Source organism: Myotis daubentonii, chromosome X, assembly GCF_963259705.1.
Source record: "Myotis daubentonii chromosome X, mMyoDau2.1, whole genome shotgun sequence".
In the NCBI taxonomy this organism is placed as follows: Eukaryota; Metazoa; Chordata; class Mammalia; order Chiroptera; family Vespertilionidae; genus Myotis; species Myotis daubentonii.
Window position 1 is genome coordinate 4,399,662 of NC_081861.1, and position 22,935 is coordinate 4,422,596.

A 22,935-nucleotide genomic window follows, 5' to 3' on the forward strand; every position below is an offset into this window, starting at 1 on the left:
GGAACTCTGAAGTTTAAAATTATTTTATCAAGTTTCAAAATGAATGGCCCTCCACCCCCCAACAAAAGTATTGCAATTTTGACTTGAATTGTATTGTCTATATATATAAAAGCCTAAGTGACCAAATGACTGAACGACCGGTCACTATGACGCACACTGACCACCACGCAGGAGCTGCTCCCTGGTGGTCAGTGAGCTCCCACAGGGGGAGTGCCGCTCAATCAGAAGCCCTGAGCCAGGCTCATGGCCAGAGAGCCCAGTGGCAGTGGCAGGAGCCTCTCCCGCTTTTGTGGCAACACTAAGGATGTCTGGTTGCTGGCTTAGACCGGCTCCCCATCCCCCAAGTGCTCCTGGACTGCAAGAGGGGCCAAGCCTGGCTGAGGGACCGCCCCCCCCCCGCCAAGTGCACAAATTTTGTGCACTGGGCCTCTAGTATTTTATAGTCTTCTTATAAAATGTATCCTTAGATATATATAAATTTTTGTTGTCATTGTTAAAACTTATATTTGCTAATCCTATCTGCTTACTTAAAATGAAAGTACCCATTTTTATAAATATACTAGAGGCCCAGTGCACGAAATTCGTGCATGGGTAGGATCCCTAGGCCTGGCCAACAATTAGGGCCGATCGGGGCCTTCCAGCTGCTGGCCGGGGCCTTTCTTCATTCCACGCTGCCCCCTGGTGGTCAGCACACATCACAGCAAGTGATTGAACTCTGGGTCTTCCGGTCGAACTCCCAAGGGGACACTTTGCACATTAGCCTTTTATATATATAGATAGATAGATTTTGTATATAGCTCCTTATCAAAACTACCTACCAATTCTGGTAGCTTCTTAGTATAGTCTCTCAGGTTTTCTAATTGTACAATCATATCATTTATAGATAATATTGTCTCTTTTATCCAATATTTGATGTGATTATTTCTCCTTCTATTTTCGTTGTCCTTCTATTAACTATCCCTTACAGTAGTTACTAAGTTTACATGGCTTTTTTACACTAAGTCTACATAACAGCTTGTCTGATAGAGGAGAGAGCACTGGAATAGGTTAGACTTTCTTGCTATAGCAAGTTTAAGTTATGTCTGACAGTTTTGATAAAAAGAAAAGAGATTTATTCCTTATTAGTACTGCTTGCAGTTATGTGGTTATTTAAATTTAAAATTATTTAAACTAAAAAAGTTTTAAATTAAGTTTCTTAGTCACCTAGCCACATTTCAAGTGTCCAATAGCTGTGTATGGCTAGTGGTGTAATAATTGTGAATTGTTACCCATCGCACTATTCTTTTTGACATGGTTTCTGTAAATGCTGACTCTGACTAATATGTAGCTTGTAGATAAACAACGTATTTGTATAAGAATCCTAGGAACTTATTTCAGAAACTGCAGACTCTGACCTTTAGCCTAGGAGATTTGCTGACTTTCAACCATAAAACCAGGATGACAAACACCAGACCATCCCTTGACCAGTTTTGAGACCCTTATCAGAATGGATTGTGCTGGCCTGCACATAGAGAACTTTTAAGTCCCCTCCCCTTAATTTCTTTGTTCTGCTTTCCCTCCCCCTCCTTATAAAATCCTCTGCCTGCACTAAGGTGGGGAGATGGACTTTGGACAAGAATCCCCCATCTTCTCAAGATTCCAGCACTAGAATAAATCTCTTTCCTTTTTACCAGCATCTGTCCCACGAGTTAGGCTTTCATGAGGTCAGGCAGCCAAACCTTGGTTTCAGTTATGGTGGGTACTGTATTGGACAGCATTAAATAGAAAACATTTTCATCATTATGGAAAGTTGTATTGGACAATGCTGAGATAGAACCTTTAAAATAATGTTGGCTAATCGCCGAAGCCGGTTTGGCTCAGTGGATGGAGCATCGGCCTGCGGACTGAAGGGTCCCAGGTTCAATTCTGGTCAAGGGCATGTACCTGGGTTGCGGGCACATCCCCAGTGGGAGATGTGCAGGAGGCAGCTGATCAATGTTTCTCTCTCATCGATGTTTCTAGCTCTCTATCTCTCTCCCTTCCTCTCTGTAAAAAATCAATAAAATATATTTTAAAAAAATAAAATAAAATAATGTTGGCTAATAGATATTATAGAGAGCATCCCTATCTTTTTGCCAATTTTAATGGAAATGATTTAAACATTTTACCAATTAGTGTAAAGCTTTCTGAAAATTTTTGGAACATGGTTTTCTAAATTTTAAGTAGTTTCCTTTGATTGTTAATTTGAGTTTTTACTATTAATATAAATGGCTACTGAATTGTATTATATAGTTTTTAATATTAATTAATAGCATTATGTGGCTTTTCTCTTTTTTAAATGTTTTCATTGATTTTAGAGAGAGAGGAAGAGGGAGAGAGAGAAACATCAATCAGTTGCCTACCGTATACATCCTGACTGGGGATTGAACTACAACCTGGGCATGTGCCCTGACAGGGAATTGAACCGTGACCTTTCAGTGCATGGGACTACACTCAGTCAGCTGAGCCACTCGGGCCAGGGTTATATGGCTTTTCTCAAGTGTTGGTGTAATTAATTATGTTTCTTAATTTCCAGCTGGTTAAGATATTCTAGTAATATTTCCATTTATTTCTGTTTTTATTGATTCTTATCAGAGAATGTGATCCTACAGTTTATCACACACACACACACACACACACACACACACACACACACACACAAAAGGATAGATATTTATATCAGCAATGGAAAAGAGCACATAAGGCAGAGTCCAGGAGCAAGTTTCCAATTCTCTTCTCCCAGAGCAGTCATCTAGTCAGTGCTTAATTCCACCAGTAAGATGTGGGTCACACATGAAGTATTGCCGACCAGGGAAGCTCACCTGGTCCTTGATGTCTAGAATTTGTATTTGAGATCAGTCACATAGGCATGGCTGATCTTAGTTACTCAGTCCCCCTAAAGTTCAAGCTGATACTGCATGGCTCAGGCACCCCCCCACCCGCGCCATAAATCGCAGTGATAGAATAAACTATCTGGTGTGGCTCATGGACTCAGATAAACAAAGATAATTTTAACAGGCAGGATATTTCCAAGGGCTTTAAGGTTATCTTCCAAGAGCTGGCAAGGCCCAAACTTTTCTTTGAAATGTGCAAGGTTTGGACACTCAGTCCTGCTGAGTTAATCCTTCACTATCCACTAATCCACCAGGCTCTCTTCTGGGACAGGGATCTGTACTTAGGAGAAACCACTAGGGTTGAAATAAAAATTGAGCTGGTTGAGACAGTAGAAACTAAGTGTATTTATTTCCTATGGCTGCTGTAACGAATTACTTCAAGCATGGTGGCTTTTAACAACAGCAATTTATTCTTTCATAGTTCTGGAGGCGAGATGTCTTAAATCAGTACCACTGAGCCAAAATCAAGGTGTCAGCAGAGCTGTCATCTATGTCACTTCCACTCCACCTCTGTGGTCACACTGTCTTCTCTTCTGTCTGTGTCATCTCTCTGCCTCTTTCATAGAAGAACACTTGCGATTGTATTTAGGGCCCACCTGGAAGATCCAAGATAATCTTCCTATCTCAGGATCCTTAACTTAATCACATCTACAAAGCCCCCCACTTTTTTTGTCAAATAAGATAGCTTTCACAGGTTCCAGAAGTTAACACATGAATATCTTTTGGGGAGCCACTATACAACCTACCATAGCCCACCTTCCGGTCCCCAAACATTGACATCCATCCCACATATTAAATACATTCGCCCTTCCCAGCCGGCGTAGCTCAGTGATTGAGTGTCAACCTAGGAACCAGAAGGTCATGGTTTAATTCCCAGTCAGGGCACATGCCTGAGTTGCAGGCTCGATCTCCAGTGTAGAGCATGTAGGAAGCAGCTGATTAATGATTCTCTCTCATCATCGATGTTCCAATCTCTCTCCCTCTCTCATACTTAATGAAATAAATAAAAACAAATTAAATAAAATACATTCACCTTATTCCAACACCCTCAAAAGTGTCAAAACATTATAGCATCCTCTCAAGTCCAAAATTTCATCTAAATATCGTCGGTTTGGAAGTCCCAAATCTCATTATGTAAATCAGTTATGGGTGAGACTCTAAGTATGCCATCCTAGGGCAGAATTTCTCTCCATCTGTGGACTTTGGAAAACAAGAAAACAGAAAACAAGTTATCTGTTCCCAAAATACAATGGTGGGACATGTATAGGATAAGAGTTGCTGGCATTCCTATTCTGAAAGAGTGGAAATGGGAGGAAAAGGGAAGTCATTGTTACTGAGCCATTTTGAAATACAGCTACAAATGATCCACCCTATGGACCCAAACCCCAATCTAGGAATTATTCTTGCCTTTTTTTTTTTTTTTTTTTTTTTACGGTTAACACATGTTTGAAGCTGAGTAGTTCTGTAACCCTGTTTTCTACCTGCAGAATTTTAGGAATCTGACGGCCTTCTTTCATTTTATCCCACATCTGTCCCTTTTCGTCCAAGTTGGCAGTACTTCTACTGGTATAACATTCTCAAAAACCTTGCAACCTCCAGCATATGTCACAGAAACTTCAACCATTAGACAAGAAGATCCTCCATAGATCTTTTCTCATTAATCCCATCTGTATTCCTGGCTTCTGCTCTGAAGATTGAGGGATCCATAAATCACATGGCCAATCTCTTCAGTACTAGCAAAAGGTTGTCTGGTCACACCGTTGGCCTTCTCTGCAGAGCATACTTTCCTAGCATTGACTATCCTAATTTTAGCACCTTTTGCAATCTGTACAAGCTGAGAATTTCCCCAATCATCAAATCCTGGTTCCTCTTTGTGTAATAATTCTTCCTTCCGTTTATCTCTTTCCTTTCATATTTTACTATAAGCAGCAAGTAGAAACCAGACTGCTTCTTCAACAATTTGCTTGGAAATCAACTCAACTATTCAAATTCATTGCTTATAAATTCTGTTTTCCACATAACTGTAGGGCACAATTAAGCTAAATTTTCTGTCACTGTATGACAAAGATGACCTTTCCTCCAGTTTCTAATAATATATTCCACATTTCTTTTTGAGCCCTCATAAACAGGCCCTTCAACGTTTATATTTGTACCAACATTCTGTTTATGATGATAAACGCATCCTCTGAGACAATATAGGGTTTTCTATGTTGTTCCTCGCCTCTTTTGAGCCTTCACCAACAGTTCCTTCAGCATGTGCATTTCCAAGAACAGTCTGTTTTAGGCAATCTAGGCTTTTCCTGTAGTGCTCCTCAACATTCTTCAAGTCTCCACCTATTTTCCAATTACCTTAGTCCAAAGTGATTCCTATATTTTTAGGTATTTGTTATAGCAGACCCCACTTTTGGTATAAACTCTGTATGAGTTTCCTATTGCTGCTGTCATAAATGACCATAAACTTGGTGGCTGAAAACAATGGAAATTTATCCTCTCACAGATCTGGAGGCCAGAAATTCAAAATCAGAATCACTGGGCCAAAAATCAAGTGTTGGCAAGGCCATGCTTCCTCTGGAAGCTTTAAGGGAGAATCCATGCCTTGCCTCTTCTGACTTTTGGTGGCTGTTGTTATTCCTTGGCTTATGGCCACATCACTCCAATATCTTTCCCTGTAGTCATATCTCTTTCTCCTCTTCTATTTGTGTGATCTTTCTTTGCTTCCTTATTATAAAGATACTTGTTACTGTATGTAGTTAGGGCCTGCATGGAAAATCCAGGATAATCTCTTCATCTCAAAATCCTTAATCAAATCTGCAAAGTCTTTTATTTATTTATTTTTTGCCCTTAGGTAACCTTCACAGGTTTCCAGGGTTAGGACATGGATCTCCCCTAGGAAGCCATTATTTAATCTACTTCAATAAGGAAAGAGAATGCCCACATCGAAGTGGAGAAATAGAGCCAAGAAATCTCAGAACCAAGTTGCCATAATTTTTAGCAAAAACAACAGAAGAGGGAGCTCTGACATTTGAGAAACTACCCCGAACCCCACCTCCTTCCAAAAGTTAAGGAAAGCTAATTTCATATAAAGAAGAGCAACAAAAATGTACTGAGGGCAACCCCATACAATATTGCTGTAAGAATACAAGCTTAAGGGGTAGAATACCACCCTAAGAGGCAATGAAAGCATGCCAGAAACATATCCTCACCAAAGAGATAAAAACTCTAATTAGCTAATCAAATAAGCTAAAAAAATTAAGAAAATGATGCAAGACAACGAAAAAACAACATAAGAACAAGAAAATTTCAGGAATTATTTGACACATCTCAGAAAATATTTGGAAATAAAAGAAAAATCTTTCAGAATAAATGACAAGGAACACAAAGCAAGTAAGTACAATACATGATGGCTTAAGAGAAATAGAAGGCAAAAAGAGGAAACTTTAAAAAAAGGAAATAAAGAAAAATATTTGAAAGCAAATGACAAATATCAAAGTTTTTTTTTTTTAAAAAGTATCCAGGGAGAACCAAGATGGCGGCATAGGTTAACGCCGGAGTTTGCTGCTTTGAACAACTACTTCAAAAGTGAAACCAAAAAACGGAAGGGACATCACCCAGAACCACAGGAACGCTGGCTGAGTGGAAGTCCTACAACTAGGAGGAAAGAGAAACACACACGGACACTCAGAGGAGGTGCAGTGCTGAAGTCAAATTCTGAGGTGCGGAGTGCACAGAGCGGGCTGGCGGCGGAGGGCGCGGTTGTTGTTTTCAATCGGGAGGGAGTCGCAGACTCTGAGCACCAGATCCGGGCGAGTCTTTAGGGACCCAGACTCAAACGGGAGAAGCGGGACTGTCTGGCTTCGGTCAGAGCGAGTGCAGCTTTCTCTCTGAGCTTTGCAGTGGGTGCTGGGACTCAGAGAGGCAGAGCCCCTGGGGACAGGACTGAGAGCTGCCATAACTGCTCTCTCCGGCCCACCCTGTTGATCCTGTGCGACCCGCCCCGCCCAAGCCCTGCACAGAGGCATTTGCCGGATAGCCTCAGGCAAAGGCTAGATTAGCACCTCCCTAGAGGACAGAAGTTCTCTCACTGCTGACACAGCTGATTCTCATAGCCACTTGGCCTGGAGGTCAAACCCTCCCTGGAATTAGCTACAACAATCAAGATTTAACTATAAGACTGCAAACAAAGACCACTAGGGGGTGCACCAAGGAAGCATAACAAAATGCGAAGACAAAGAAACAGGACAAAATTGTCAATGGAAGATATAGAGTTCAGAACCACACTTTTAAAGTCTCTCAAGAACTGTTTAGAAGCTGCCGATAAACTTAATGAGATCTACACGAAAACTAATAAGACCCTCGATCTTATATTGGGGAACCAACTAGAAATTAAGCATACACGGACTGAAATAACGAATATTATACAGACGCCCGACAGCAGACCAGAGGAGCGCAAGAATCAAGTCAATGATTTGAAATGCGAGGAAGCAAAAAACATCCAACCGGAAAAGCAAAATGAAAAAAGAATCCAAAAATGCGAGGATAGTGTAAGGAGCCTCTGGGACAGCTTCAAGCGTACCAACATCAGAATTATAGGGGTGCCAGAAGATGAGAGAGACCAAGATATTGAAAACCTATTTGAAGAAATAATGACAGAAAACTTCCCCCACCTGGTGAAAGAAATGGACTTACAGGTCCAAGAAGCGCGGAGAACCCCAAACAAAAGGAATCCAAAGAGGACCACACCAAGACACATCATAATTAAAATGCCAAGAGCAAAAGATAAAGAGAGAATCTTAAAAACAGCAAGAGAAAGAAACTCAGTTACCTACAAGGGAATACCCATACGACTGTCAGCTGATTTCTCAACAGAAACTTTGCAGGCCAGAAGGGAGTGGCAAGAAATATTCAAAGTGATGAATACCAAGAACCTACAACCAAGATTACTTTATCCAGCAAAGCTATCATTCAGAATTGAAGGTCAGATAAAGAGCTTCACAGATAAGGAAAAGCTAAAGGAGTTCATCACCACCAAACCAGGATTATATGAAATGCTGAAAGGTATCCTTTGAGAAGAGGAAGAGGAAGAAAAAGGTAAAGATACAAATTATGAACAACAAATATGCATCTATCAACAAGTGAATCTAAGAATCAAGTGAATAAATAATCTGATGAACAGAATGAACTGTTGATTATAATAGAATCAGGGACATAGAAAGGGAATGGACTGACTATTCTTGGGGGGGAAAGGGGTGTGGGAGATGTGGGAAGAGACTGGACAAAAATCGTGCACCTATGGATGAGGACAGTGGGTGGGGAGTGAGGGCGGAGGGTGGGGCGGGAACTGGGAGGAGGGGAGTTATGGGGGGGGGGAAAAGAGGAACAAATGTAATAATCTGAACAATAAAGATTTAATTTTTTTTAAAAAAAGTATCCAATTGATACATCATAGGAGTTCCTCGATGAAGAAAAGCAGACCAAAGGAAAAAACAAATACTAAAAACTATAATTCAAGAAAACTTCCTGCAATAATAAACAATTTGAAACTATATACTGAGAGAGCACACCAGACTTCGTCTGCTCCTGGCCAAGATGCAGTCACAGGGACCAGATTTACCCTTCCACCTGAAACAACTAAAATAATGATAAAATATATGAAACAATGGTCTTCAAAATGTTGGACATCAGGCAAGGAAGAACAGTGATCCTTGAGAAAGGGGAAACAAAATATAAAAGAAAGGGGAAATAAATGAAGTGAGTCCTGCTAATGCCTCAGCTTGGATGGTTTCCAGTCACAGTGCTGAGAGAGGGAATCCAAGCAGAGCCCAGCGCTCTTCCTGGGTTCAGGAGGTGGATCTGAGAATCCAAGGAGCCCAAGGACTCCATTGGAATGGAAAGAGCTCCAGAGACCTGCAGAGGGTCCCTCTTGAGTCTTCAACTGAGCATTCCTCAGCTCATGCATGTAAGGAAACTATTCAAGGCTAAGCAAAGAACCACCAGAAAGGATTAGAGGGAGTTCACACAGGGCTGATAATAGTTTCTGATCTTACCAGGTATGGTGGAAAACCTCATAATTCACAGGGAATTGAGTAGAGTACTTAGAAGGCCAGTAATAGGGGTAAATTAGCCCTAGACTAAATGATGCTCTGGTCCTGCCTAATAAAGCTAAAAAGCAAGACCTGAAAGAATCAAATTGTTCCCAGCTAAATTCACTGTGTCCCAGAATAAAGCTTCTGTTCTCATTTATAGGAATGCAAAAATATCCACCCCCAAGCAAGATAAAATTCACAATGTCTGTCATCCAGTAAAAAATAACCAGGCATGCAATGAACCAGGAAAATATGACATATCATTTGGAGAAAAAAATTCAAATAGACTCAGAAATGGTACAGATTATGAATAGTGAAGAACACTGAAGCAATCATTAAAACTGTATTTTAAATGTAAAAAAACCTAACTTAAGCATATTGACTAGAGACATGGAAGATGTTTAAAAGCCCAAATAGACCTTTTAGAGATGAAAACTATAATATGAAATTAAAAAATGCATGAATGGGATTAATATCAGATTAGACATGGCAGAAGAAAAGATTAGTGAATTTGAAGGCATAGTAATAGACACTATCCAAACTAAAATGTAGAAGAAAAAAATACTTTAATATACTTGGGATAAATTCAAGACGTAGTTGGTATCTCTGGGGGGCGAGGATGGGTGGTGTTGGGGCAGGAGGGGTAGAAGAGATCTTTGAAAGAGCACACTGTGTACCTGACAATATTTACCCAGAATGATCACCACCAAGTCATATTCTTATAAATGACTGGACTTTAAAGATGAAGAAAAAATATTTTGAGCATGTAGAAAATAAGAGCAAGTGATCTATAAGGATAAGAAAATTAGATCATCATCAGACTATTTTTAGAGAAAGAGGGAGAGAGAGAGAGAGAGAGAGAGAGAGAGAGAGAGAGAGAGAAGCATTGATGTGAAAGAAGCACATCAATCAGCTGCCTCCCATACATGCCCTAACTGGGGATCAAACTTGTGATCTTCTTGTACATGGGACACAGAACAATACTCCAACCAACTGAATCACACTAACCAGGGCTGATAACAACCATTTATGCCAGAATAAAGTAAAGGAACATTTAAGATACACAAGGAAAGAGAGAGTGAGCTAAGAAATTTACACCAAAAAAAATTGTCTTTCAACTATAAAAGACATGGACAAAATGTTATCAACATGGAAGAACTGAAGAAATATTGTCCTCATAAGTCTTTCCAAAGGAACCTATCAAAGAACAAGCTTCAGCAAGGCTGGTGTGGCTCAGTGAATTGACTTCATCCCATGCACCACAAGGCTGCTGATTGGCCTGGTCAGTGTGGCTCAGTGTTTGAGCATCGACCTATGAACTAGAGGTCTCAGTTCATTCCCAGTCAGGGCACATGCCCAGGTTGTGGGCTTGGTCTCCAGTGGGGAGCATGCAGGAGGCAGCTGATCCATGATTCTCTTTCATCATTGATGTTTCTATCTCTCTCTCCCTCTCCCTTCCTCTCTGAAAGCAATTAAAATATATTTTTTAAAAATCAAGAGGTTGCTGGTTGATTCCCAGCTTGGGCACATGCCCAGGTTGTGGGCTCGATCCCCAGTAGGGGGTGTGCAAGAGGCAGCTGATTGATGTTTCTCTATCGTTGATGTTTGTCTTTCTCCCTCTCCCTTCCCCTCGCTCTAAAAAAAAATCAATAAAACGTATTTTTTAAAAAGAACAAGCTTCAGAAGAACAAAATGACCAGAGTTTTTGACCTAAGGGCTGGTGGTGAGCACTGAACTAAGAAGACTAATGACAGTTCAAAGTGAGGGTTTAGTATGCAAGGATTCAGGTAACAGATATAGACCAATCATGAAAAAACTGGGAGAGAATGCGGCGAATATGTCTACATTCTACATTTTAATACTATTCTTAGTCATTATACCAGCAGTGGTGGTAGTATTAGTATTGCTATTCTGAGACTGAATGATGTGAGCTCCCAGAAAGCGGTTAACACAGCAGGCCTGAGACTGCTATCCTTCTAAAGGCCTGCTCACAAAGTTTGCCCTTGGCTAGAGTCTGGGAACTTGATTTCAGGAGGGTTCCCACCATTCCCTACCTGATAAGGTGGTTCACTGTGCAAACAGCGTGTTTTATGACAAACATCTGCTTCCTTCTGGGGATCTGGAATATTGGTATGTGCTCAGCAGAGGGTGCCTAATGACTAAATCCCAATAAAAACCGAGGGCACTGAGTAATAGACTTCTCGGTAAGAAATAACACACATGGGTTGCTGCATTTCCGTTGCTGGGGCAACAGCATGCTCTGTGTGACCCCTGGTGGGAGGAAGAGACAGCATAAGGAAGCCTGTGCATGGCATCTTCCTGAGTCTTTTTCCCTTGCTGATTCTATGGCATATCCGTTCTCTGTTATAACCTTTGCTATAAATACAACTATATCCTGAGTCCTCTGAGTCCTTATAGTGAATCACTGGATATGGTGGCAGTGGTGGGACTCAATAAAACAACCCTGACTCACTGAAATGTGGCTACAGCGTTACTCAAGAAAAGGAAAGAAGCAATGATGGAAGGTGACAAAATCCTGGGGTCTGAGTGGCTATGAAGTTACCTATAGTGTTAAACAGCAACTGAGCTGTCATCTCTTGTGAAAGGTAACAGTTAAATCCAACCATAGGCAGGTGGCCTCGCTGCATCTCCTGGCTGCTCTTAGCTGTGCTGGCTACAGGGAGGAAAGGGTAGCTCAGCTCATGGCTTTAGTTTTTGTTTTCTCCTCTAAGTGGGAGGAGAAAGGGCCCAAATAGTCCCCCCATGGCTGGAGCAAGTCTTTAGGTAAACCGGAGGGGGGAGGGTTAAAAAAAGAAAACGAAAAAACAGCCTGACTGGCTGGCTGGTGTGATTCAGTGCAGGAGGCAGCAGATAGATGATTCTCTCTCATCATTATTGTTTCTCTCTCTCTCCCTCTCCCTTCCTCTCTGAAATCAATAAACATTAAAACAAATTAAAAAAACATTCTAGCCTTTTCTTCAGCTTAGCAGCGACCTCAGCTCAGGGATAGCCCCTCCTGACTTTGCAGCTTGATCTGCTGTCCGCTGTAACGTTAACCCTGTATGTGCTGCTTTTAAGACTAGGGGATTTGAGGGGGGAAAGAGGTGTGTTTTGTAACAGGCTTTGTATTTTATGACTATCACACCTGAGTGTATCATCAACATTGATGTAAAATTTTATACTCGCCATTTCATCCGTGCGAGACATAGATCATCCTGACAGGGAAAGCTGCAAAGGGGGGAAAAGTGTACATGCATCAAAGCTCCCTTGCTTTTTGCTGCCCGTGGGCAGATTGCAATTTCAACTCTGGGAAAAGAACCAGACCCCATCACGAATTTTTATTATTTTATTTTTGCCTGTTGGAGCCTCTGGAAAAAGGGGAACATGATGAAAAGAGAGTCAATCTGCAGGTAAAAAAATGGCACTTTGGGAGGTCTGAACCCAGTGTGCTAATGTGCAATTGTTGAAATGAGGTGGTTGGCAGTAGAAGCTGCTGGTTTTCCAGCCACATACACATATTTTTGAGTGCGTCTGTTTGGATGCTAAAATTGACAAGAAGGGCTTTTAGGAAAGCCTTTCTTATCACCTGGGCTGGGAATACAGCTGTCTGGCCCTTCCTTGTCTCAACTTTGCTGGTACTGGGGGGAAAAAGCCACTGGATTTTTAAAAAATTGTATTTTTTCAATTATATTTTACATTCAATAGTATTTTATATCAGCTTCAGGTGTAGTGGTTAGACAATCGCATACTTTACAAACTGGTCCCCCTGATATTTCAAGTACCCACCTGGCATTGTACACAGTTATTACAATATTATTAGCTTTTTAAAAGATCCCAGATTCACAGGTTCTAATTGCCAGGGCCTGACCAGAAGCTGAAACCTGACACTCTTCTGCAGCTGTTTGCCGCCTCACTGTGAGCTGTGCTCAGCTGAAATGAAGGAGCATCTATCTCAAAGAACAGGACTCAGATTCAGGAAAGGGCTTGGATAATTGAGCTGCTGATTGGCTTCGTATTTCTGACAGAGACTAATTGTGGTTACTGAATTGAAATCCGCAAGTTAACCAGAGGCTAACTTGTGGTTACTGTTGAACGCTGCAAGCTAGGGAAAGACATCACAGGGAGTGGCCACTTCACCTACTCCCCACTGGTCAGACTCCCCACCCTTTCTTTCTTTCTTTTTTTTTTTAATATATTTTATTGATTTTTTACAGAGAGGAAGGGAGAGAGATAGAGAGTTAGAAACGTTGATGAGAGAGAAACATCGATCAGCCGCCTCCTGCACATCTCCTACTGGGGATGTGCCCGCAACCCAGGTACATGCCCTTGACCGGAATCGAACCTGGGACCTTTCAGTCTGCAGGCCGACGCTCTATCCACTGAGCCAAACCGGTTTTGGTCCCACCCTTTCTTGGAGATGGCACTGCTGTTGACTTTCTATGGTCAACTTTTCAGGTTACTTGCAGTTTGTACCAATGACCTGATAGCCTGACTCTACTTCCTTCACCTCCCTCTTGCTAGACACCCTTGTGCAAGACATTTGATTATTAAATGCAGCCGTCCCCAGCAAGGGATTCATTTTTTCCTAGGCTGCTCACTGGGGAAATGATTAGGACCAAAGGAATGGGAGGTTATGTAAACCCATTTTGAAAAAAAAAAAGGAAAGTTCAGGATTCTTCCTCATCAATTCTTGATTATGATGTGTCTTTCTGGTTACATTGTATAAAAATGTTTTGCTGGGAAAATGTTTCTTTTCTTCTTGCATACAACCCTTCCAGACCAAAAGTTTGGAGGATAATAAAATGGTTGGGAAATGTGAGGTTGTGATCACTGAGTGAGACACACCAATGTTGTAACCATGGAGAAATAATCCTATATAATAAAATCCTAATATGCTAAGTGTCTGGTCGACTGGTCAGCTGTTCAACCAATCAAAGTGTAATATGCTAGCCGAAACCGGTTTGGCTCAGTGGATAGAGCATCGGCCTGCGGACTGAAAGGTTCCAGGTTCGATTCCGGTCAAGGGCATGTACCTGGGTTGCGGGCACATCCCCAATAGGAGATGTGCAGGAGGCGGTTGATCGATGTTTCTCTCTCATCAATGTTTCTAACTCTCTCTATCTCTCTCCCTTCCTCTCTGTAAAAAAATCAATAAAATATATATTTTAAAAAAAAGTGTAATATGCTAATGATATGCTAAGACCACTCAACCGCTGGTTATGACGTGCACTGACCAACAGGGGGCAGACGCTCTGACCAGTAGGTTAGCTTGCTGGTGGGGTCTGGCCAATAGGGACTGAGTGAGAGGGGCCGGACACCCCCTAGAGCCCTCCCGCAGTCCCTCCCCAGCTGGCCCATCTCCCATGTCTCTCCCCAGCTCCAATCGTGCACCAGTGGGGTCCCTCAGCCTGGCTTGCACCCTCTTGCAATCTGGGACCCCTCAGGGGATGTGGGAGAGCCGTTTTGGCTCGATCCTGCAGGCCAGGCCGAGGGACCCCACTGGTGCATAAATTCATGCACCGGGCCTCTAGTAATAATAATAATAATAATAATAATAATAATAATAATAATAATAATAAAGCCTGGGGAGGTGCCAGGGAGTAGAGAAGGCATTAATGATCTTTGTTTTTCTGAACTGCTCCTGGAAGCTTTCCCCTTTTCCTGAAGGAAAAAAAAATGCCTCATGGTATTTCATTTCCAAGCTGCTGTGAGTACCTTGAATTCAAATTGACTGTAGATCACACCTGACAGGCAGCAGGGGTGGCACCATCCCCTGCACTTTCCATGCAGAGCACCTCCAGGTGTCCACACACATGATAGGAATGATGGAAGCAAAACTGAAGGAAACTGGATGCTTTCAGGCAGTCCCTCTGAAACCAAGGACTAAACAATTATTTGGTTGGACTGGGCAGGAGGCTGCATAGTGAGAGGCGACACTGGGGGCCCTGTTAACCCCTACTGCCTGGCTAATGTCTGTTTTGCTCTGGGTACCCTAACAAGTATTAGACATCCTCTGTTTCCAGGGGTGCATGTGTGTGTGCCCTGACTATCCCAACACTGCCTCAGCCTAATGGCTTTCCAGTCAGCTTCCACTTACTGACCAGAGTACACTGTGCCTGAATGGATGCCATGAGCCAGGTAAAAGGGGGCTAATATAGAAATTTAAGGAGGAAGGTACCTGACTTTCTAAGATAAATCTTTGTGGTTAATGGGGTTTGTTTGAACTGGTGAAATCTTGGACCCCTATAGGGTATAACTGAGAATAATACTGCAGGTAGCTCTCACCTGATGCAAGGGATCCAACTGATCATTGTGTTGTAAAAGTTGCCTTATCCAAGGTCCAAGGGGTCAACTATCCAGAAATGGGTTAACAAAGCCTGCTATCCTTTTAAAGGTTGGCCCTTGGCTGGAAACTTGCATTTGGGAAGTGTTTCTACTATTCCTTAACTGGAAAGGATGGCTCATTGTGCTCAGACTTTGTGCAAACAGTGTGGTTTATGCTTATCATCTGCTTTCATTCTAAGAGTCTGCAATTTTGGTACATGCTAGGCAGAGTGTCTAATGACCAGCCCCCAACAAAAACCTTGGGCACTGAGTCTCTAATGGCTTCCTTGGGCGAAAACATCACACGTGCGTTGCTGCATTTTTGTTGCTAGGAAACAGCCAGTTCTGCCTGACTCATTGTGGAAGGGAGACAACATAAGGAAGCTTGAGCATGGCATCCTTCACTTAGCTGTGAATACAAATGTCAGTGGCACTGGGAACCAGCAAGACCGGGTTCATGTCTCCCAGAGGAAAGAGTTCAACACACGGGGAAATTGCAGCAAGCAGCAAAGCTTTATTCAAGCGAAAGTACATCAAGCAAAGCTTGAGTGCCCCATTGGGTCTAAGTCCTGGCTTTTGACTTATTCTTGCCCCTCCCATGCTTTGTACTAATCTCCTGCACCATTCAGCCTTTGATGGCTGTTTTAGTTTTCTATTCATCCTTTCCCTTGTTTACCTAAGCACGGTTTTTTGGTCCGTTTGTCCTTTCTCTGCCCTGCTCATATCTATCTAACTACCTACTCTAACATTTCCCCCCTCAAGAGTTATGAGACCCAATTCATTGGGAGATCATGGACGTAGACAATCATCTGGCTACTTCCTGCTGACAAATGGGCGAAGTTGGGGATTGGGTCTCATTCTCTTGCTATCTGTCAGGGCAGAGGGTAGGTTTCTCAGAATCAGAATCTTTGGCCAGCTTGATCAAGGGGTTGAGTTGTCTCTGCGTATGTGTATGCGGGGGCAGGCTGAAAACCCTGGCGAAGCATCATTTACAGGTGCACTAGTTGTAACCTGGAAGAGACAAATTTTACAAGTAGGTTAAACAAACAAGGACCAAACAGTGTTATCACTAATATGATGAGGAAAGAGATTAAAAGACTTTCAAAGAGAGACCATAACCAATATTTCCAGTTCCAAGTAAGCGCGGTCACCATACTGGGCAAAAGTTGGGTTTCTCTGAGGCCTTTTAACCAGGTTGCATGATTTGGAATTTCACATACTCTTGTTTCTACTTTAGCAGAATTATTGATGTTGGTATAGCATGCAGTATTTTGAATAGCACAAACTCCTCATTCTGCAGCTAAGAGATAGTCTAGGGCAGTGGTCGGCAAACTCATTAGTCAACAGAGCCAAATATCAACAGTACGACGATTGAAATTTCTTTTGAGAGCCAAATTTTTTGAACTTAAACTACATAGGTAGGTACATTGTTATTAACTTAATTAGGGTACTCCTAAGACTTAGGAAGAGCCACACTCAAGGGGCCAAAGAGCCGCATGTGGCTCGCGAGCCGCAGTTTGCTGACCACGGGTCTAGGGTAATACGATTGTCTAAGATTTTATTGGCTAATGAGTTGAGGGACTGTTGTAATTCATGGAAGGCTTTTATGATTTTCCATTGTAAAACTGAGGGTACATAAAGGAGTCCCTCTAATTGGAACCATCCTGTTGGCCCCTTGGTGTACTGTGTTGGGATGTCCATTGTATTTCTTCTTGGGTATATTTAGGGGTTGGTAGTTCTGTAGTAAGAATGGAATTAGTGCTCCCAAGAATATATCTTCAGAGGTGGCGGCTACTTTTGCAACTTTATCAGGTATTTGTTTCCTTGTGTTATTTTGATGTCCCTTGCAGTGTATAAGTCTTAATAGCGTGCTGTATTCCTTTTTCCTCTGAGGGGGAGTAAATGAGTAAATCATCTATATATTGTAGGAGCTTTCTGCCCCATTTCAAGAATTAGGTCCCTGCGATCTTTGGCTAGTGCCTACCCAAATAAATGAGGGCTATCCCTAAAGCGCTGGGGCAGTACAGTCCAGTTTAGTAGTTGGCTTGTATTGTCCTCCTTGGTCCATTCAAAGGCAAGTAAGCATTGAGAGCAGGGGCTCAAAGGAATGCAAAAGAAAGCATCCTTGAGACTGAAAACCATTGGATCTGAGAAGGTATTTCTCCTAGGATAGTATAAGGGTTGGGAACTATAGGGTGGATTGGGACAGCAGCCTCCTTTATAATTTGTAGATCATGCACTAATCTATAGTCTCCATTTTATTTTATTTTTAACAGGGAGGATAAGAGTATTTATTGCAGGGCAAATTAATAGAAATTAATAGCCCATATTTCAGGAATTTAATAATTATTATTTGAAGTCCTTTTCTGGCCTCTGGCTTTATAGGATATTGCTTCCTATGGAGAAAGTTTGTGGGATTTTTTAGTTTTATTTTTATACGTATTGTTGTCTTAGCCCTTCCAGGTATTTCATCAGTCCAAATTTATGGAATGATCTATAATTTCCTCAGTTTCAAGGACCCGTTCAGAGAAAAAGATATTGGCTTGGTGTTGAATTTTTGTGCCCCTAGTTTACTGAGGGTGTTCTTCCCTAAAAGGAGGATAGGACATTCTGACATCACCAGGAATGGATAGGGAAAGGCTGTTTGATCCCAAAGGTAACACAGGGGAGGAGTAAATCTGATAGAGGGTTTTCCACTAACCCCAATTACTTGGCAGGAGTCGGAAGGTAGAGGTCCAGAGAGTAGGCAGCTCCCATTTCTACTTTCCACATCTGGGGTGACCCTTGGCTCCGTCCCATTCAAGTGGATGTTCTTGTTGGGAACTGGCTCGAGTAGAGGGCCTTCTCAGTCAAGGGTCATGAGTGGTTCTGGCCCACGTCCCCTTCGGGACCCAGGACAGCCACAGACCCAATGATCAGGCTCCTTACACTTGGGACAAGGTGCTTTTGGCTTCACCTCCAATGGCCAGGTTTCCCACAGCGATGGTGGTTTCCAACAGGAGCCTTTGGGTGTCCCCCGTTCTGAGAAGGCTGGGCCTGAGGGCAGAGAGTAGCTGAGCCTGCCTTTTGTCTTTGGCTTTTGTTTCTCTTTGTTCTTTTCTTCCTCTATTTCTTTATTATAGTGAACTGAGGATGCTGCCTTTGGGATCTCAGCCATCAGTGTCCCTGGACCTAAGGCTAGTTTTTGTAATTTGTACCAGATGTCTGGGATCGCCTAAGTTAGGAAGTGATATTTTAAAATCAATTGTCCCTCAGGTGAGTTGGGATCTATGTTGGTATGTTTACGAAGGGTCTCTTTAAATCTTTCTTTTAAAAAGGCAGAAGGGTTTTCTTGGGGCCCTTGGTCAGTGGTTGAAAGTTTATTATCATTTTAGTTTTGCTTTCAATTTTTTCATTCCTTCTATTAAGCAATGTAAAAAGTGATCTCTAAGAGCCCTGTCTTGTTGGTTGTTATAGCTCCAGTGGGGGTCTGGCTTTGGGACTGCAACAGCTCCTACAGGGTATATTTGAAGCTGAGTTAGGTGGGTGTCATCCCCAAATATTTGAGCTGCTTCAGTTACTTCAGCTCGCTGCTCTGGTACGACAGTTTGCCCCATGATCCCTGCAATAGTTTTCCACGCAAAGTCAAAGGTTGGGGTTAGTTTAAGGAAATTGTCATGTATTTTTTGGAATCATCTGAAATCGTTCCAAGGTCTGATCTTACCTGCCCGTGATCCTGAATGGAGAATGGGCCCTGGACCCATGCAGGACCAGAGGGTCTGGTAACCTCTTGTAATGGATACAGACTAGGGGTTGTGGGTCTTATGTGAAGGGCACAGGATCATTAGTAGGGCATTCAGGGACTGTAGCCAAGGTCCCTGGTGCCAGTTGGAGTTTTGGGGACTAGGGTACCTATAGTTTTAGGCTGGGGCATCTGGCTAATAACTGCTATAGCATCTGGATCTAATTTGCAAGAGCTGCAGTGCTGAGGATTGTCTCTGAGGGCCATAAAGGCTTGTATGTATAGGGCCTCAGTCCATTTCCGTTGCCGGTGACAAAACAGGTCTCACTGAATAATAGTATTATAATTTATGCTTCCATATGGGGCCAGACCTCTTGGTCATCTAATTTATATTGTGGCCAGGCTGTATTACAGAAGAAGATTAATCTTTTCTTTCTGAGGGTTTGGGGGTCATGTGTATCCTAATTCTTGGTAATACATCCCAGTGATGAGTCCTGTGGTATGGAGGTGGTATTGCCCATCTGGAAAATAGAAAAGAGAGGTCTGGGCTGGAGAGGAGAGTGTGAACAGGCCAGCGTGTCCTGTGACCTTGTTCAAATGAATAGAAAGTATGGACAGGCTTGGGCGTCCCCTTTGCCAAGTTCTCTCTGTAGAGTATTTCTAGACCTCTTTAGAAATTCTCTTAAATGCTTGGCCAAAGCTTCCCTAGTGACTCAAACATTTCCAGGTTGTGGATTTTTTGAGCCATATATTTTCATCTATCTTTTCGATCCCTTCCTCTCCCCTGAGTGCCTCGGTTGGAACCCATACTCTGGAAAGCTGGATAGTGTTCTTAGGAGTTGAAGTCCTGCTATCTCTTGAAGCATGAGTACCTTGTAGCGTCTTATGATTAGTCTGTGAAAAATATACTTGTAATATGTGATCCACTCTAATAAGTCATTTGAGTTTAGGTGTTTTCCTGATGAGGCTATCTCCGTGTCAATAGGGCGTAATATTGGACAAACCAAATGTTTAAGCAGACAGGGGAGTCCATTCTTGATAAAAAAGGCCCGTGGGATGCGCTCATCTTTCCAGTGGCTGCCCCGACAGAGACAGCAAAAGTGCTGGCGGCAGTTAAGGTCTGAAATGTCTAGATATTTAATAAGGAGTATTCTTGAGTCCCAAGAGGAGCACAGTAGAGCTACAAGTTGACTGAAAAGGGAACCCTGCTGCCAATGAACCGCAGCTTGAACGTGGGAGATGTCAGGCCTGACAGGATATAAGTAGCTGAATCGAAGTAAGCGAGAAAAATCTCGCAGGGGCTGATAATAAATGGAGCTCTGGAGACTCTTCAAGGAGCGGTGAAACAGAAAATAAATAAGAAAAGCGTTCATCACAGAATCAGGCCAGTGTTCTCTCCTGATGTGGTGCAGCAAGCAAGGAAAATGAGGAACTCTATCCTTCGTCTGAGCCACTAGACGCCTTAAGGAATAGTTGTGACCCGCCCTTCCGCATATACAGCAGGCACCTCGCCTGCACTTCAAACACAGTTGCGAGGACAGGGAGGCAAAAGAAAGAATACCGGACGGGTAAATCAGATTCAGGAGGTAAAACGTGGAAGTTTCTGAAAGAAGATGTGTAGGGGCAGACGGCGGGGTTGATAATCTGAACCCGGGCATCATGGACTAATAGATCTGTTGAGCCTGAGCGAAGTTCTCCCGGAGTGTGCTGCGTATGGGAAAGGCTGCCAGGAGCAGTGACCCCGCGGCCGGCTGGCTGCCCCTGCTCCTTCTAGTGTCTAAGGCAGCGGGAGGGGACTCCAAATGCCAGCTGGCCAACCCTTACATGCGCTTCCCGGATGAGTCCAATGTTAATTACAGGTGATCTTTACTTCCCCGAAGAAATGTTTGCTCAAGCTTAGAGACTGGGCCTCACCAATTATTAGGAGCCGGTTAAAGTGCCAAAGCAAACGCAAGCCTTAGTGGGTTTGGCTCACTGGATTGAGCGTAGATAGGCCTGCGGACTGAAGGGTCCTCCTTTCCACTCTTTCTAAAAATCAAAGAAAAAATATCCTGGGGTGAGGATTAACAAGAACAACAAAAAAAAGCGAAAGTCAGAATGTCTTTCCAAATTAATTGCCTGGGGCTTGGGTCAGTATTGAGATGCTATCAGCCTTTTTCTAGCGGGTGGGTGGTGGGTTTTGTGCCCCGGGCTGAGCACTACCTCACCTTCCACGGGAGCCTCCAAGTGGCACCCGCCCTTGCGGCATTTAACTGGGTGACCGGTGTCCAGGAGAGTGCGGCTTAGAGAGAGAGGGTGGGAGAGGGGGAGAGAGGGAACGCAAAGCCTCTAGCCCAAGGGAGGGCGAGGCTAGATGCTTACCATTTGGGGGCTTTCTTGAACCGGCTCCGGGCTGGCGGTTAGAACTGTCAGCGGCGCTGGGGATCAGCAAGACCAGGTTCTCGTCTCCAGGAGGAAGGATTTCAACGCGAGAGACGACGGGGAAATTGCAGAGAGCATCAAAGCTGTATTCAAGTACATCCGGGGGTCTAAATCCTGGCCTTTGTTTTATTCTTGCCCCTCCCACGCTTTATGCTAATCTCCCTGCACCATTCGTCCTTTAGCTGGTAGGCTCCCTAGAATTTCGTGGGTCTGCTTAACTGGTGGGCTTCTTAGAATGTCGTGTGTCTGCAGATGTCCTTTTGGTGCTAGGAGTCATTTTTACTGCATTTCTTTTCCCTGTCTTCATCTAATTTTGATGGCTGTTTTAGCTTTCTATTCTCCCTTTCCCTTGTTTACTTGAGCATGGGTTTTGTTTTGTTTTTTGGTCAGTTTGTCCTTTATCTCCTCTGCTCATATCTATCTACCTACTCTAACACAAATATATGCTCAATCACTCCTAGTGAGTCACCGGATGTGAGGTAGTCTTGGGCACCCCTAACACAGTGGTATAAACTAAATGAATAATTATGAGATATTCTAATTTTATCATCCCCTATTATCTTCAAGGACCTGTATTTTTGGTGTGGAAGAAAGGAAATACAGATATAATCTAAAATAAGTTGACTAAAAAACAACCTATATTCCTGAATTTGAATTGCAAGTAGTATGATCTCATAAGGTGGTTTATTTTTTTTTTATAAAAAGAATGTGTACTATGCCACTATGAAAAATAAGGAACTTTTACCATTTGCAACAGCATGGATGCACCTGGAGAGCATTATGCTAAGTGAAATAAGCCAGGCAGAGAAAGATAAATATCATATGATCTCACTCATTTGTGGGATATAATGATCAACATAATTTGATGAACAAGAATAGATTCAGAGACGAATGGCAGGGGAGGGTGGGGCAGGAGTTAGAGATCAACCAAAGGACTTGTACGCATGCATATTAGCATAACCAATGGACACAGACACTGGGGCAGTGGGGGCTTGGCCAGGGTGGGAATGGCTTGGCAGGGTGTGGGGGGGTCAATTGGGGAAAAAGGAGACATATGTAAAACTTTAGACAATAAAAAAATAAATTATTAAAAAAAGAATGTGTGTGTGTGTGTGTGTGTGTGTGTGTGTTTCCTAGCTCTGTCTTCTGAAGAGACCTAGAAAGAACGAGCAACCCTGGCAACCAAGTTGTGAAAAACAAACCAGCATTTTAATTTAATTTAATTTAATTTAATTTTTTCAGAAATGGCTGATTCCAGGTCTGGGACTGAAAATGTAAAGATAACCCTTGAATCTGGTTATCATAACAGATGGTAAGAAAGCTGTCAAGGCCTAATAGGGTCATGGCTAACGGACCTGGCTTCAGCAGTTTCCCACTGGCCACAGATGAGACAATCTAAGCTCCAAGAAGATAATTGACTTTTGGAGGATGATAGGAAACCAAGTAATTTTCTTCAAAATTGGTATATAAAGGG

General features: G+C 42.7%; 1 protein-coding gene and 1 non-coding gene across 2 annotated transcripts in view; both read right to left on the reverse strand.

The window, feature by feature from the left end:
* Positions 1–21,936, reverse strand: part of ZNF41 (zinc finger protein 41) — a 49,478-nt gene extending 27,542 nt beyond the window's left edge. Inside the window, exon 1 of the mRNA XM_059680421.1 lies at positions 21,402–21,936. The gene's annotated coding sequence lies outside the window, so the exon portion shown is untranslated. The remainder of the gene's footprint in view (positions 1–21,401) is intronic.
* On the reverse strand, positions 997–1,116 carry LOC132225394 (small nucleolar RNA SNORA28). The gene has a single exon (XR_009450907.1). It is a non-coding gene; the product is annotated as a small nucleolar RNA SNORA28 (small nucleolar RNA).
* Positions 21,937–22,935: the final 999 nt, after the last annotated feature.